General features: G+C 51.6%; 1 protein-coding gene across 25 annotated transcripts in view; it reads right to left on the bottom strand.

The window, feature by feature from the left end:
- The window catches only part of RBFOX3 (RNA binding fox-1 homolog 3), a 346,512-nt gene that overhangs the window by 96,622 nt on the left and 235,372 nt on the right, over nt 1-14,518 (bottom strand). For 12 of the 25 annotated variants that reach the window (XM_039500503.1, XM_039500512.1, XM_039500502.1 and 9 more), the window contains one exon: nt 1,072-1,116. The exons of 11 other annotated variants lie outside the window; for them this stretch is intronic. The gene's annotated coding sequence lies outside the window, so the exon portion shown is untranslated. Of the gene's footprint in view, nt 1-1,071; nt 1,117-6,493; nt 6,615-14,518 lie in introns of those variants that run through there. 2 more of the 25 variants (XM_039500505.1, XM_039500513.1) reach the window with 1 other exon arrangement.

The raw sequence follows: 14,518 nt of genomic DNA, 5'->3' as shown, positions 1-14,518 counted from the left end.
CCTACCTTTTGTTTCCTGCCTTGTAACCAGTTACTGATCCATGAGAGGACCTTCCCTCTTATCCCATGACTGCCTACTTTGCTTAAGAGCCTTTGCTGAGGGACCTTGTCAAAGGCTTTCTGAAATTCCAGGTACATTATATTTACTGGATCACCCTTGTCCACATGCTTGTTGACCCACTCAAATAATTATAATAGATTGGTGAGGTATAATTACCCTGTACAAAAGTGACGTTGACTCTTTATGTTGAATCCAAATTTTATTCATCTATGTGTCTGATAATTCTATAGTTTCAACCAGTTTGTCTGGTACTGAAGTTAGCTTACTGGCCTGTAATTGCCAGGATCACCTCTGGAGCCTTTTTTAAAAAATTAGCATCACATTAGCTATCTGCCCTCACCTAGTACAGAAGCCGATTTCAGTGATCGGTTACATACCACTGGGCACACAAAGCAGGGGCCTCCCTGAAAAGCAGAAGTTGCCCCAGCGCTGAGCTTGATGAAGATATACGATATCCCCACTTCTCCAGCACTCTAAACAAATCCCTGCACAGCTCATTCTTGATAGCTGTATACAGCACAAAGAGTCAGCAATGTCAGCACGCATAAAGCAACTCATGGGCACAACATCCCTAACCCATGCCAGCTGCCAAGCCTCCTCTCCAGAGACCCATCCCCCAGTTAGCTCCCTGCACTGGCATGCACCATTCCAGAAAGTCTCAGCTTCCTGCCACTGGTTGGAGCCATGAAAAGCTACTTGTCTACATCCAGCAGCAGTGACAGACAGAAGGGAACCAAGCAGGCCATCCACCTTGCTTTCCCCAGCTGGCAGATCCCCCGTCCACACGTGTGATCCAGCTGCTTTACCCATAACCTGTGGAGCAACAGGGTGGATTGTGCCAGTGAAGCACAGACACAGCAGCCGGTATCAGCCCAACACAACTGGCCTGACCATCAGAGTGCACTGGCACATGCCGCACAGAGAAGCAAATGGGGACCCCAGATGTAGCCTGAGACACAAAAACATTCTTATCTCTCAATGTCTATTCAGAAAAGGAAAGTGTCTTTGTACCTTTTATTCAGCCAAGTTTCCCCTGTGGTGCTCACACTGGACTCTCTAAGAAAAGAAAGAAAGAAGAAGAAGAATTAAAATCAATGATCATTATCGCTAACTTGCTTACAGTCAATGCCATTTTCTCATTGACTGGCAAAATTTTTGAATACATAGTATTATCTCCCTAGGAGTTCCGGGAAACCTGCCCTGGTTAAAAGCTTGCTGCTCGTTTCAAATAAAGGGTGAACGAGACATTTTAGTTCTTTCTAAAGAACACCAAGGAACCAGCAGTCAGACTGCTCAGCTTCATTCCTGGGCCGGCTGAAGTCCATGCTATACGGGCACATTCCATGTCGTGTATTTCACTATCAGAAGCAGCATCTTCTCAGTCTAGTTTTTGGTGGATTTTCGCATTCACAGCAGTGAGGGGCTGAAAGGACTATGTAGAGCCAGATGTGATGCAGATTGGTGCTGCATGTCTCCCATTTGTCACTTCCAGCCTGGTCTGCGAGTCCAGGGCCCCCAGTCTATGCTACCAATACACCTCAAGCCTGACTTGCAGCACCTGCACCTACCATGCTCTATTCTGGCCTTCCCATAGCTCTGCAAGTGCACTTCAGTCTCTCCCCGCAGCCCTGTCTCTCCCCATACTAGTTCTGTACAGTACTATCTGCTGGTTTAAAAGTTAAGATGTGTTTAAGAATAGCCAGACTGGGTCAGACCAATGGTCCATTAGCCAGTATCCTGCCTGCCGACAGTGGCCAATGCCAGGTGCCCCAGAGGGAATGAACAGAACAGGAAATCACCAAGTGATCCATCCCCTGTCACCCATTCCCAGCTTCTGGCAAACAGAGGCTAAGGACACCATCCCTGCCCATCCTGGCTAATAGCCATGGATGGACTGATCCTTAATGAACTTATCTAGTACTTTATGAACTCTGTTATAGTCTTGGCCTTCACAGAATCTTCTAGCAAGGAGTTCCACAGGTTGACTGTGCATTATGTGAAGAAATACTTCCTTTTGCTTGTTTTAAACCTGCTGCCTGTTAATTTCATGTGGTGACCCCTAGTTCTTGTGCTATGAGAAGGAGTAAATAACACTTCCTTATTTACTTTCTCCACACCAGTCTATCCTATCCCCCTTAGTCTCTTTTCCAAGCTGAAAAGCCCCAGTCTTATTAATCTTTCCTCATATGGAAGCTGTTCCATACCCCTAATCATTTTTGTTGCCCTTTTTTCCAATTCCAATATATCTTTTTTGAGATGGGGAGATCACATCTGCACGCAGTATTCAAGATGTGGGTGTACCATGGATTTATATAGTGTCAATAAGATATTTTCTGTCTTATTATCTATCCTTTTCTTAATGATTCCTAACATTCTGTTCACTTTTTTGACTGCATAAGAAAAGTGGGGACAGAACATGCTCCAGAAGGGAGGAGTTGTATGGCTTGCTGCTTCACGGGTATATAAGTACAGAATGTAGCCATTCTGCAGCGCTGCCAATGCCCCTCAGCCCAGACCCACAGCACCCACAGCCTCTACACTGGCTGGGTCCCAACATAGCTCTGCCAATGCCCCTCAGTTCCATCCCCCCCCAATCATGAGATTTTAAAAATAAAAAAGGTGAGGTCTTTCTGTGCCTTCTGGCTTTTGAGCCCTTAGGGGTCACATTTTGCAGCTTGCTAGAAAACTAAAGCTGAGGTTCTCACATAAACACCTGAATCCAGAAGCAGGAGCTTTGAGAAGAACACCTACATTGTGAGACTTGCAATACAATCACAAGATCAGCCACATCGTACTTCAAGCTACAGAGAGGGAAAGGACTGTGAGCAGGGAGAGGAGGCCAGAGGAGAAAGGAAATGGATTCAGGTGGGTGCGTGCCTGACAGCTGCCATCTTGCTCAACATCCAGGACTGAACTGGCGAGCTGCAGAGCAGAAAGCATGGCTTGAGAAAGGATCCAGGTTCACTAGCCAGTGACTACAGGAGACTCCCATTCTCTATGAGTTGGGTACCAAGGGTGCCACAGGACACTAGCCAGTGAGTGACACATGCAGAGCCAAGGACGGCAGCACTGTGCTTGCTCACACTGGGATCGCTCCAGGACTACGTGCTGCCCCAGGGATGACTACTTAGATCCACTCTGGCCCCACCCCACGGATGATGGGATTGTGCATACGCCCTATATGGAACATGCGGAGGGCTCCCCTGTTGTGCTAGAGGAATGGAAGTGATTCCCAGGCACTTCTGTTAGCAAACAGGGCTTTCAGCCGCACAGCAGGATAATCAATTATGGTAATTCCTGCCTCAATGAATCAGATTCATGGAGGAACACAGCTCATTAGGCTGGGGCTGACTTCCATTAGCCCTCTTAGGATAAAACCCCTCGGGAAAGCCCTAACCCAGCTAGACACATTCACCATCCTCCCCCTCCCCAGCACAGCCCGCCAGTAACATGACAAAGTCAGGTTTCAGAGTAGCAGCCGGGTTAGTCTGTATCCGCAGAAAGAACAGGAGCCCTTGTGGCACCTTAGAGACTAACACATTTATTTGAGCATAAGTGTTCGTGGGCTACAGCCCCCTTCATCGGCTGCATGGAGTGGAAAATACAGTCGGAAGATCTATCTATACACAGAGAACATGAAACAATGGGTGTTACCATACACACTCTAACGAGAGTGATCAGCTAAGGTGAGCTATTCCCAGCAGGAGATGGAAAAAACTTTTTGTAGTGGTAATCAAAATGGTCCATTTGCAGCAGTTGACAAGAAGGTGTGAGGAACAGTGTGTGTGTGTGGGGGGGGAGATAAAAATGTGGAAATAGTTTTACTTTGTGTAATGACCCATACACTCCCAGTCTTTATTCAAGCCTAATTTAATGGTGTCCAGTTTGCAAATTAATTCCAATTCAGCAGTCTCTCGTTGGAGTCTGTTTTTGAAGTTTTTTTGTTGTAATATTGTGACTTTTAGGTCTGTAATTGACCAGGGAGATTGAAGTGTTCTCCGACTGGTTTTTGAATGTTATAATTCTTGATGTCTCATTTGTGTCCATTTATTCCTTTACATAGAGACTGTCCGGTTTGGACTCAGCGCAGGGAAGCCACGTGGGCAAAGTGTGTTTGCCAGAAACTGTAATTCCCAGTGGAGACAAGATAATCCCCTACTCTGCAGGGCCTTACACAAGGGACTTGGCTGTTGACCCCCTCAAGCTGCTGTGTCACTGAAATCTCAAAGTGACCTCCTGATCCAGCCCATTCTCACTTTGCTCCTCCAAACTCCTTCCTGCTTCTCTGAGCTCCCAGACACCTCCCCCGGGTTGTGCCCAGTTTCACCAGTAAGCTGGTCACCGGAGACCTCTGGAACACGGGTGAAGAAATATCTCCAGTCCGTGACCATCATCCCGAGAGCTGGGGCTTGGATTTGCTGGGCTCTCAGTGTGTTTGAAGATGAATAATTGAAAGCTGCTTGTTCTCCTGTGGGAAGTGCAGTGATGGGTAAAATCTCATTTCCCAGACAAGCCTCCCAAGGAAGAAGCCAGCTGAGGCTGCGCCTGCTAGGAACCCCCCACAACCAGACCTGAGGCCACAGTGCTCAGGAAACAGCAGACGGGCAGGCAACTCCCCGGGGGACTGGGTCAGCCTGAGGGCAGTCCAGATACACAATATGATGGGTACCGACATAGCCTGGCCATGGGCTGCGGGACTGTGACCTGCCACCACTGCAGCATCTGCTGGGAAAGCAGCAGGAAGGCCAAGGCACAGCATTAACTCGGGGCAAACAGTGGCCTTCAGGAGACACGAGTGCTGCTTTGCAGTTCCAAAGCTGCTGTCCAAGAGCTGCTCTATGTGCTTAGTACCAATGTAAATGGGCCCCCTCAATCTGCTGCAGTGAGGCAGTTAGAGGTGACAAGCACAGCCAGACTTCCAGCAGCCCAGCAGTGTGGCACATCCCCACTTCCCACCCAGTCGGGCTCTCCACTCTCTCCGGGAGAAGGGGAGTCTCTCCTCTCGCTCCTCTGAAATAGCAGCCAGTGATGGAAGATGCCAGGCTGCAGCAGAGAGGTTTTGGGCTGCCTATCTCAGGCCACACTCCAGCCCCACTTCCTTGCAGAGGTGCCCAGGAAATCTCAGCCCAGGCATGCTCTGGGAAGCAGTGTCTCCAGGGGACGTGCTCAGGGCAGGGGTGAATGGGCTTTTGCAAGCCTCGATGGATCCTGAGAGTCCTGGGGGACAAAAAGAACCATGGAGGTTTATGCAATTGAGGAGGGAGACTGCTAATTTTGAGCAGCTGCATTAGGGTTAGGGCTGCCTGGCCAGGTGCTATGGGGTGACAGGAGCTTGCTTTGGGAGGCTCAGAAATAGCGAGCAGCTCATTATGAACTCAGAAGAGTCAGTCCTGGTGACACTGGTTAAAACAGCTCCCCCTGGCAGAGCCCCATAGAAACGAGCTCCATGCAGGGGGGAGGCAGATGGGAGCTCTCTGGGCATCTCCCTAGAACCGCCCAACATGAAGAGGGCTGGCTAATGGAGGCCCTGACCTGGCAATGGGCTCTGCAAAGCCACATGGCCACAGTTGCATGCGGCACAGCACAGGGTTTGGGCCAAAGTCTGCACTTGAGCCACATAGAGTGGTCCTGCCAATCTCATTCCCCTGCCGCCCCTCCTCCTCACTGCACCGCCTGCCCTGTTCAACCTCTCTCAGCAGCAAACAGCTGCCAAGCCAGCCCTCTCTTCTAGCCCCACAAGCTGACCCACATCCATTTGAATGAGCTTCCCCTCCAATCAGACGGGGGTTTGGCCAGCAAAGGGTCAGGGTTAGGGTATACCCTAGCCACCCTGTGTTTGTCTACTGAGGCTGGCAGCTGGGTGCAGCCTGACAGAGGTGGAACCTTCCCCGCGGTAGTATGGGGCGACCCTGCTGGCTCCTCACTGGGGGAAGGCTCCCACTCAGCCTTGCTGGGAAATGTACCAGCAGCATGCTAGGTGATGTTTTAAAGCCATCTCCCTCCCTCCCCCCCAAAATCCTAAATTAATTTTGCTTTTAATTAAATTCATTAGCAAAGATTATCTGGCTAAGGAAAAATAATAACTTGACCCTCCCCGCAGCAAACCTCTCTATTTATATCCCCTATATACATAAGCAGTGGTGAGTATTTCTTTATGGGCCATTAAAGTTTTAATGTTTAATTTATAACTGCGTTCTCTGGCGGGCAGGATGGCCAGGCACAATGTCAACACTTTTAATTAAATGAGAAGGTTTTTTTAAACAAAGAAAGATAAAAAAGCCACATTCCCAGCAGCTAATCAAGGTGGTAGAGGCTCAGCAAGTACAGGGTGCTGGCAGAGGAGAGGGCAGGCCTTTGCTTCAGCTGAGCTGTCAGACTGGCACTGCCCAGGGAGTGTGAGAAAGCAGAAGGCTGTCAGGGGGAGAGAGCTCACCTGTTTCCTCCACCCACAGGCACTGAGATTCCCACCTCCCCTGCTTCCGAACAGGGAGATTCATCCTTGCCAGAGGGCCTGGCGAGATGAGTCAGAGTTTACTGAGTGCCCTGCACCAGGATTTCTCCTTCTTAGTGTCAGTCCTAGAAAGGCAGAAGTGGAAGCTGCTTTACCCTAGGTTTGTTCCCCTAGGATCATGGTGAAGGTCTCTATTCAGAACCCACCAGCAGGCCTCCCCAAGTCCCTGACCTGCACTGCTTAATGAGAAGGTTCAGCCTGTGCCTCCCACAAATCCCAGCTGAGCTTGGGACAAACTTCCCAAGTGCCTCAAGAAGCCCCAAGTTTGCAGCAGCGCTGCATGAATGTATGCTTGTTCATCCCTCCCACTGCTCAGAGCTCCTTACTACTCCTGGGGGAATTCTGCACCACTGCGCAATGCAGAATTTTGCAGAAATGAACATGCGCGCAGAATTTCCTTTCCCCCACAGAAATAGGCTGCAGTGCTGCTAGTCGCCACTAGGGGCCACTGGACCCGGCAGAGCCCAGCTCACACATAGAAGACACTGCTGGGGGGAGAGAGGGGAGCCAGAGGGATCCTGGTAGCTGCAGTTCCCAGCACACTCTGAGGGAAGGAGAGGGCGGACGCAGGAAACTCCATGCAAGCCTGGGACCCAACATCAGGCTGTTTCTCCTTCTGGATCACTGGGGTGGAGGGGGGCGGGTGTCTGGGCTGCGGGGTCACAGCTGGACTCTTAGGGAGGGGGGCAGGTGTCTGGGCTGGGGGGGTGCGCAGCTGAGCTGTGTGTGTGTGTGGGGGGGGGAATGTGTTGTGGGTGTCTGGCCCCCTGGCTGGGCTTGGGGGTGGGGGCAGAGAAACAGGAGCTGGGATGTCACAGGGGTTTCTTTAACTCTCTGCTCCTCAGGTGTGTGTGTGTCTGTATTGTTACAGACGTACTAGCTAACAGGTATTTTGAAATAAATTACCAAAATAATTGAAACTGGCATGACTATGTAGTGTTATTGTAGGGTGACCAGATGTCCCAATTTTATAGGGACAGTCCCGATATTTGGGGCTTTGTAGAGGTGTGGGACTCACCCCTGCGGCACCTCCTGCTGGTCTTTTCCAGGAATTGGCTCATCCAGCCTCCGGAGCACCCTTTGCAGGCCAGTGTCCCACTGCTGCTTGGCCCCCATGTCCCTACCAGACCCGATGCCCCATTATCTGCGGTGCTTCCCTCTGGCCGTACACTCCCCAGGGAACCCCCACCAACTATCCCCACCTTGCCTCAGTATCAGGCTACTGCCAGTCATCGTCTAGCCCCCACGCCTTGGGGCAGGCTGCAGTATCAGCCACTCATCACCAGCAAGGAGGGTTTGGAGCTGCTGCCTTGGCCTACCCCTGGGCTGCCCTCTGCAACCCCCAGTACCTATTAGCCCAATGCTAGGCCGCAGCCTGGGGCTTTCCAGGCTGGAGCTCTACAGCTCCTCTGCCTCTCCCCAGCTCTCCTCTGCTCAGGTCCCTCCCTCTCAGAAGCTAGACAGACTCTGCTAAGCTCTTATCTCCCAGCCTCTTATATAGGGCCAGCTGAGGCCTGATTGGGGTGTGGCCCAGCTGCTTCTCCAATCAGCCTCATAGCTGCTTTCTCCTGCCACAGCCCTTTCCCAGGGCTGTTTTAAACCCCTCAGGGCAGGAGTGGGTGACCACTCCACTACAGGCTTTTTTTTTACATAGGCTCCTATTACCCCAATTTTTCACACTTGCTATCTAGTCACAGAATATTATTTTGACAAATAAAACTTGCAGAAGTTGTAATTTTTTCCTGCAGAATGCCCCTAGGAGTATCTCTACACAGTCTGCTCTGGCCATCACCACAGAGGCCATCACCTCAGCCGTAGCCTCTCCAGCCAGGACCATATCAGAGCTCACAAAGTAAGAAGGGCCAGGTCCCTATTTGGATGGGATGAGAGTGGGGCAGGAAATGTGGATTCAACCGGTAATGCTCTTCCTTAACAGTCTTTACTGAGCCCAGGGCCCAGCCTGGTGCCAGGGCATGCTTAAGGTACCATCTATCAGATCAGCTATAAAGCGTGTGGCATTCAAACTCCCATGGCATTTTTTGCAAGAGTTGTGGATGTTAAATCCAGTTTCCCAACTAAATTCCAACTCGGGTAATTGCTATGCGTCCTGCTACCTACATTCTCCCTGGCATTTCAATTGGTTACTGTATCCTTCACTTTTTGTCCTAAGATGATGCGTAGTGCAGCTATGGGCTTTTAAGCAGCTGCTGCCTTTCCCCTTGGAAGTGGCTGCACTTCAGCGGTGGAAGAAGAGATTGCCAAATGTACAGTCTGTAAAATAGGTTAGGAAAGTGGTGTGGGATCCGCTTGGACCGCAGGGGCAATAATGATGTGAAACTGACATTGAGCGCACATGTCGCTATCCACCCCTAGTTCATAGACCTGACATTCCAACATCACGCCAAAGCCCCTGGAGCTGGGCTTGGACTGTGTCTTCAAATTATTTATTGCAGCAACTCTAAGCCCCCACCCTGGTCAGGGCACCATAATGGGCCTGCCCAGAGAGCAAAGGCAGTGCTGCCCTCTCTGCAGAGGTGACCCCCTCAGTTCTGTTTGGAACAGAAAGGAAGAGGGGAGAAAGGTGGTTCCCATTCATGGGGTGTTTTATCTCCTGGCAGTTGCGGGGTGGGGGAGGGGGAGTGCGATTCGGCCATAAGCACTTGGCTGAGCGAGGCTGGTTTAGTGGCTCACACGCCCGCAGCCAGGCTTTCCCTCAGAGCTGGCAGTTTCAGCAGCTGACTTCAGGTTGGTGACCCCATCTTCCCTGCCTCCACACACATGAGATAGGGGAGCAGGGTGGGGAGGGGGTAACTGGCCAAACACCATACTTTGAAAGATCCAGCCAATGAGACCAGGGACTTGACCCTACACCCTGACTGTCCAGTTTAGAGAACTAGAGAGTCCTAGCCATCTCCTCTCCCACCCTGCCAGGCATCACGGCAACATCAGTGACTCATGCCAGCACATAGTCTGTTTCCTCTTTGGAAACTCCTCTTTCAGAGGGCAGCGACTCTGCCCTCACTGCTGGCACTCCAGGAATCAGCTGGCAGAAGGTACCACCCAGCACTGCAGTCATCCAATCCCTATCATGCCTAGGGGAGTCTGCTCCCCGACATGCCAGAGGACTGTGATAGCAGTGCTCCTGACCTTGCTTCTCAACCCAGCATCTCCCATAAGGCAGTGCAGAGCTCTCCCCACAGCCCGGTCACCCCTCAGCCATCTGTGCTGCGCAGACCTACAGCTTTGTGTCGTAGCTCTGTCCTGTTGTCCTCCAGCACCCCGGGCCTGCATTCCCGTAAATGGGGATCTCATTTCTAACATGGAGCCACTTTAATTACAAAACCCCCAAAACAAGCAGGAAATATTTAAAAAATGTAAAAACCACATACAAAGCAAGTTTGCTTGAGCCGGCCATTGCTTCTGTGAGCCAGGGAACAGAGTGGTGATGGCACCGTGCCGCTCACTAAAAGCATGAGTGTCACTAAATCAATAATTCATTTACTTTAATGAGATAAGTACTTTGAAAACTAATTGCAAACCTGCTCCATTTACTCCAACCCGTTATAGCCCTTAATGTAAATGGCAGAAGTGCTGCTGGAGAAAGGGGAAAGGTTTTAGGTGGAAGATAGTGTGTCATCTTTCTCCCTTCTAAGAAAGAGAAATATCAGCCATAAACAAGAACAAAGGAAGCCTAAGTAACCAGCTCAGTCAATCAAGGAATGTGTCCTGCCACATGCGTGTACAACACTTTGCACTTGCCCACCCCACCCAGGAATGCATCATCACATCTCTGATCACCAAAGGACATGCCAACCTGGTAGAAACACCCCACCAAGAAATACCTATCAACAGGAGTGCATCAAACCACCATGTGAGAACGGATGAGGATCGCAGCACAGCTGGGCACCTGGGAGTGCCTGAGAACTACACAGTACATTACAGGAGGGAAGGCAGAGCCATTGGATTTGCTGTATGAATCTGCTTCAGAATACTCCGTACAATGCACAAGCAGATGGAGATTCATAACAGAGACATAAACTAAAGCAGGGAATGCACAGCAATAAAGGGATCTACAGCAGGAATTTGCAGATGCCCAAAGTATATCCTGTGCAAATGACTGAGGGCCAGAAGCTAAACTCTGCACCAGAAAAGACTGGCAAGAGGTCCAGTCAGGTGCCATGGGAACGGACTGCTGTAAGTAACTGGGACCGAGGCCAGGACTAGCTCTGTGTATAATTAGCAGAGCGGATGGGCCACCAGACAGGAATCCAGTGACAGAGAAACCAAACTTGCCATGATAACCTACAGCATGGGACTTTGCTGCTGCATTGGACAGAATAATAAAATGAGCTCACAGTTCTCTCACGCCGTTTGTTAAAAGGACCACACCATGCTGTGCCTTTGTCTTATCACCAGTTCTCACTGATGTGGCACTGGCTGCATTTTACATCATTTAATGGAAGGCAAAACAGTCTGTCCCCTCCAAACAAGAGAATATCTGCATGATCACTGCACTGACAACCGAATGCAGCTACCTCTCGTGTGTGGGATGCGGCAGCTGGCTGACAGGCCTAATAGCTCATTGCACTAAGCGAGGCGCTAGAAGAGCCAGAAGTGAAGAATCCCACGCTCAGCTGGCACTGCAGCTGGATTTGTAGAAAGAACATATGCAGCCAGATTGTACTCTGGCCAAGACCAGGGGTTTAAAATCCCTGCCTCTTGTGAAAAGTGCCGCGGGATCTTTAATGACTGCAGATGGTCACTACTTTAGTTTTGACCTCATTCAAAAAATGACACCACCAGCAGCAGAGCATCCGTTTTAATCTGGCCCTCGAGCTCCCATTGGGGAGCGGGGTCTGGGGCTTCCCCTGCTTCGGCGCTCCAGCGGGGGAGCAGAGTTGGGGGCCACGCCATGCGCCTCCTGGAAGCAGTGGCATGGCCCCCCCTCTGGCTCCTACGAGTAAGGGCAGCCAGAGGCCTCAGCTCTGCACACTGCCCCCGCCCCAGGCACTGCCCCTGCAGCTCCCATTGGCCGGGAACCACAGCCAATGGGAGCTGCAGGGGCAGTGCCTGTGGACAGGGCAGCGTGCAGAGCCACCTGGCCGCGCCTCTGCATAGGAGCCGGAGAAGGGACACGCTGCTGCTGTTTCCAGGAGCTGCTTGAGGTAAGCGCCGCCCGGAGCCTCTCCCTGCACCCCAACCCTGATCCCCCTCCCACCCTCCGAACCCTTGATCCCAGCCCAGATCACCCTCCTGCACCCCATACCCCTCATCCCCAGCCCCACCCCAGAGCCTGCAGCCCCAGCTGTAGCCTGCACCCTTTCCTGCACCCCAAACCCCTGCTCTGATCCCTCTCCTGTCCTCTGAACCTCTCGGACCCAACCCAGAGCACCCTCCTACACCCCAAACTCCTCATCCCCAGCCCCAACCCAGAGCCTACACCCCCAGATGGAGCATTCATGGCCCGTCATACAATTTCTATTCCCAGATGTGGCCCTCGGGCCAAAAAGTTTGCCCACCCCTGCCCTAGCACTAGACAGACAAACGAGTTCAATTCCAAGTCAAAGGGAGACCGGCCCATTATCAACTCACCAGCACCACAGCCTGCAGAAGCCAGAAGTCTCCACCCAAGTCCTGCTGAGATCTGATGGGTGCTCAGCCCAAAGCTTGTCTGCTTTCACACGTCACAGGGGAATTGGGGAGCTGGTGGGCAGGGACGCTAGTTAACTAACAACTTTCACTGGCAGAGGAACACGGGGCAGGGAGGCGCTTCATCCCAGACCCTGGGGATGTTTCCAAAAATGAAGCTCGCAACTCTTAGCAGTGACCCTGACCGGCTTTCTGAGTGAGAGCGTGGCCACCAAGCCCTCTTCCTTTTCACTTGCTGGACCAAATGGCAGGTCATAAAAAGAGAAAATGTTCCAAAGTTCACCAGGACCAGTTGTCATGGAGTCCCCGGGCGATGCTCTGGAGCTGCTCCCCACAAAGCCAGTCAGGACTCTGGGGAGCCTCCTCTCCCTTGGAGCAGACTGTCTTCAGGGCAAGAAGCTCACACGGCTTCACCTCCTGGGTCTCTCCTTGGAGCATTCAGCATATGCCCCTCCGTGCGCTTCCCACAGCGAGTCCGTCCAGGTGGGGTCCTGGGGAAGCCAGAGGGTCCTGCACCCCCACTTCGCAGTCAGACGTGATTCTTAGCCAGCCAGTAAAACAGAGGTTTATTAGATGACAGGAACAGAGTCTAAAACAGAGCTTGTAGGTACAGCGAATGGGACCCGTCAGTGGGTCCATTCTGGGGCCCAGCGAGCCAGACAACCCCGTCTGCCCTCACTTCCCGTCCCCAGTCAGCTCCAAACTGAAACCCCCTCCAGCCCCTCCTTTCTGGCCTTTGTCTCTTTCCTGGGCCAGGAGGTCACCTGATCTCTTTGTTCACCTTTAGCAAGGGGGGAAGGGCCCCAGCCATTTGTTGCTAGGATACAAAGTGTCGGCAATTTATGCATGCTGGAGACTTAAGAAATGCATAGGGGAAACTGAGGCACCCACACAGTATTCAGAGGAAACATTAAGAAGAGTCCCACTTCGTCACACCAGTCGAGGGTGACTCCACCTGCTCAGCAATTTGGCTTCCAAACCCTTTCCAGTGCTCCACTCTGGCACAGGGAAGACATTCTGGAAATGGTGTATAATGCCCTGCGGACAGCCCTTCCCCTGGGCCTCATCTTTCACTAGCACGGCCCAAAATCCCATTGGCCATGAAGTCTCCCATTCAGATTCCAAGTGACAGCCTTCCTCTGAAGCAGCTGAACAAGCAGCTTGAGATTCTGTGACTATCAACTGAGGAGCGTGCTGGACACTTTGCAGCCGTGCTAGTGGCCTGAGCAGAGCCAGCAGGCTGCAAACAGCTCTGCCAGTCTTTGCTCCAGGGTGGAGAGAGAGGGTGACATGGACTCTGCCTGGAGCGCAGATGCAGCACAGATTGACATGAGAGGGAGGAGCTGAGGGCATTTTGCTATGGCACAGCCAGGCTGGCTTTTCACAGGTCCAGGCTCGTGGAGAGAAAGGAAGAAATCAGCTCTGCTCAGCCAGCCACTTGCCCCTCCTGACTAGACTGATCCATGACTCCAGAGATCACTGGTCCTAAGTACAAATTGACATGCATGCTCTGGCAGCAGCACAATGACCCTGGTTCTTGACCCACACTCACAATTTCAGTCCCGACCTTCCTCCCTGGGAGGCATTTCAATCCTGACCTGCAGCCTGCCTGCAATTCCAGTCCTGGGGCAAGGACAGCTTTGGTGATGCCCCTCAATCCTGAGCCACAATGACCCCTCTTATATTTCTGTGTTGGGCCACACCTCCCTTCCCGTCCCTTCTATCTCTGGGGATGCACCGTGGGCCTCTTGAGCTGTCAATTATGCCTCTGTGGCAGTTCCAGGACATACATGCAGGAGGCTAGAGCTGTGATCCGAACACAGGTGCCCTGAAGTGAGCTGATAGTGCCCTGGTCTACTGATACTGACTGGGCACTGCACAAACAGAACAACAGAGTCCCTGGCCCAAGGAACTCTCGATCCAATAAAGCCAGGACTCAACAGGTGGGCAGGCACACGGAACAGGAGGGACGTGGCAGGCAGGCTGGCGACAGCAATCGGGGGATACAGACACTAGGTGGTTGGAGGGGTCTGACTCAGCCCTTTTTATAAGCTATTCCAGTTGCTCTTTATTTCCCTAACATTTGCCCAATTCATTTAACATCTGCCTAGTCCCAAATTTTCAGCAAAAATCATTACAAATAGATGTTTTTAAAATTCTGCCCATTTCCCTTTTTCAAGGATCTACTGTGGATCCTCAGTTGTTCCCTGTCCAGGTCAGAAACGACCTCAGAGACACCCTGCTGGGTGCGACTTGGGAGAGAACAAAGACTCCTGCAAAGGTGACTAGCTGGATCAC

This window comes from Mauremys reevesii, linkage group 15 (genome assembly GCF_016161935.1).
Source record: "Mauremys reevesii isolate NIE-2019 linkage group 15, ASM1616193v1, whole genome shotgun sequence".
Taxonomy (NCBI): Eukaryota; Metazoa; Chordata; order Testudines; family Geoemydidae; genus Mauremys; species Mauremys reevesii.
The sequence above is the reverse complement of the archived record's forward strand: the minus strand, read 5'-3'. Positions and strand labels throughout refer to the sequence as shown.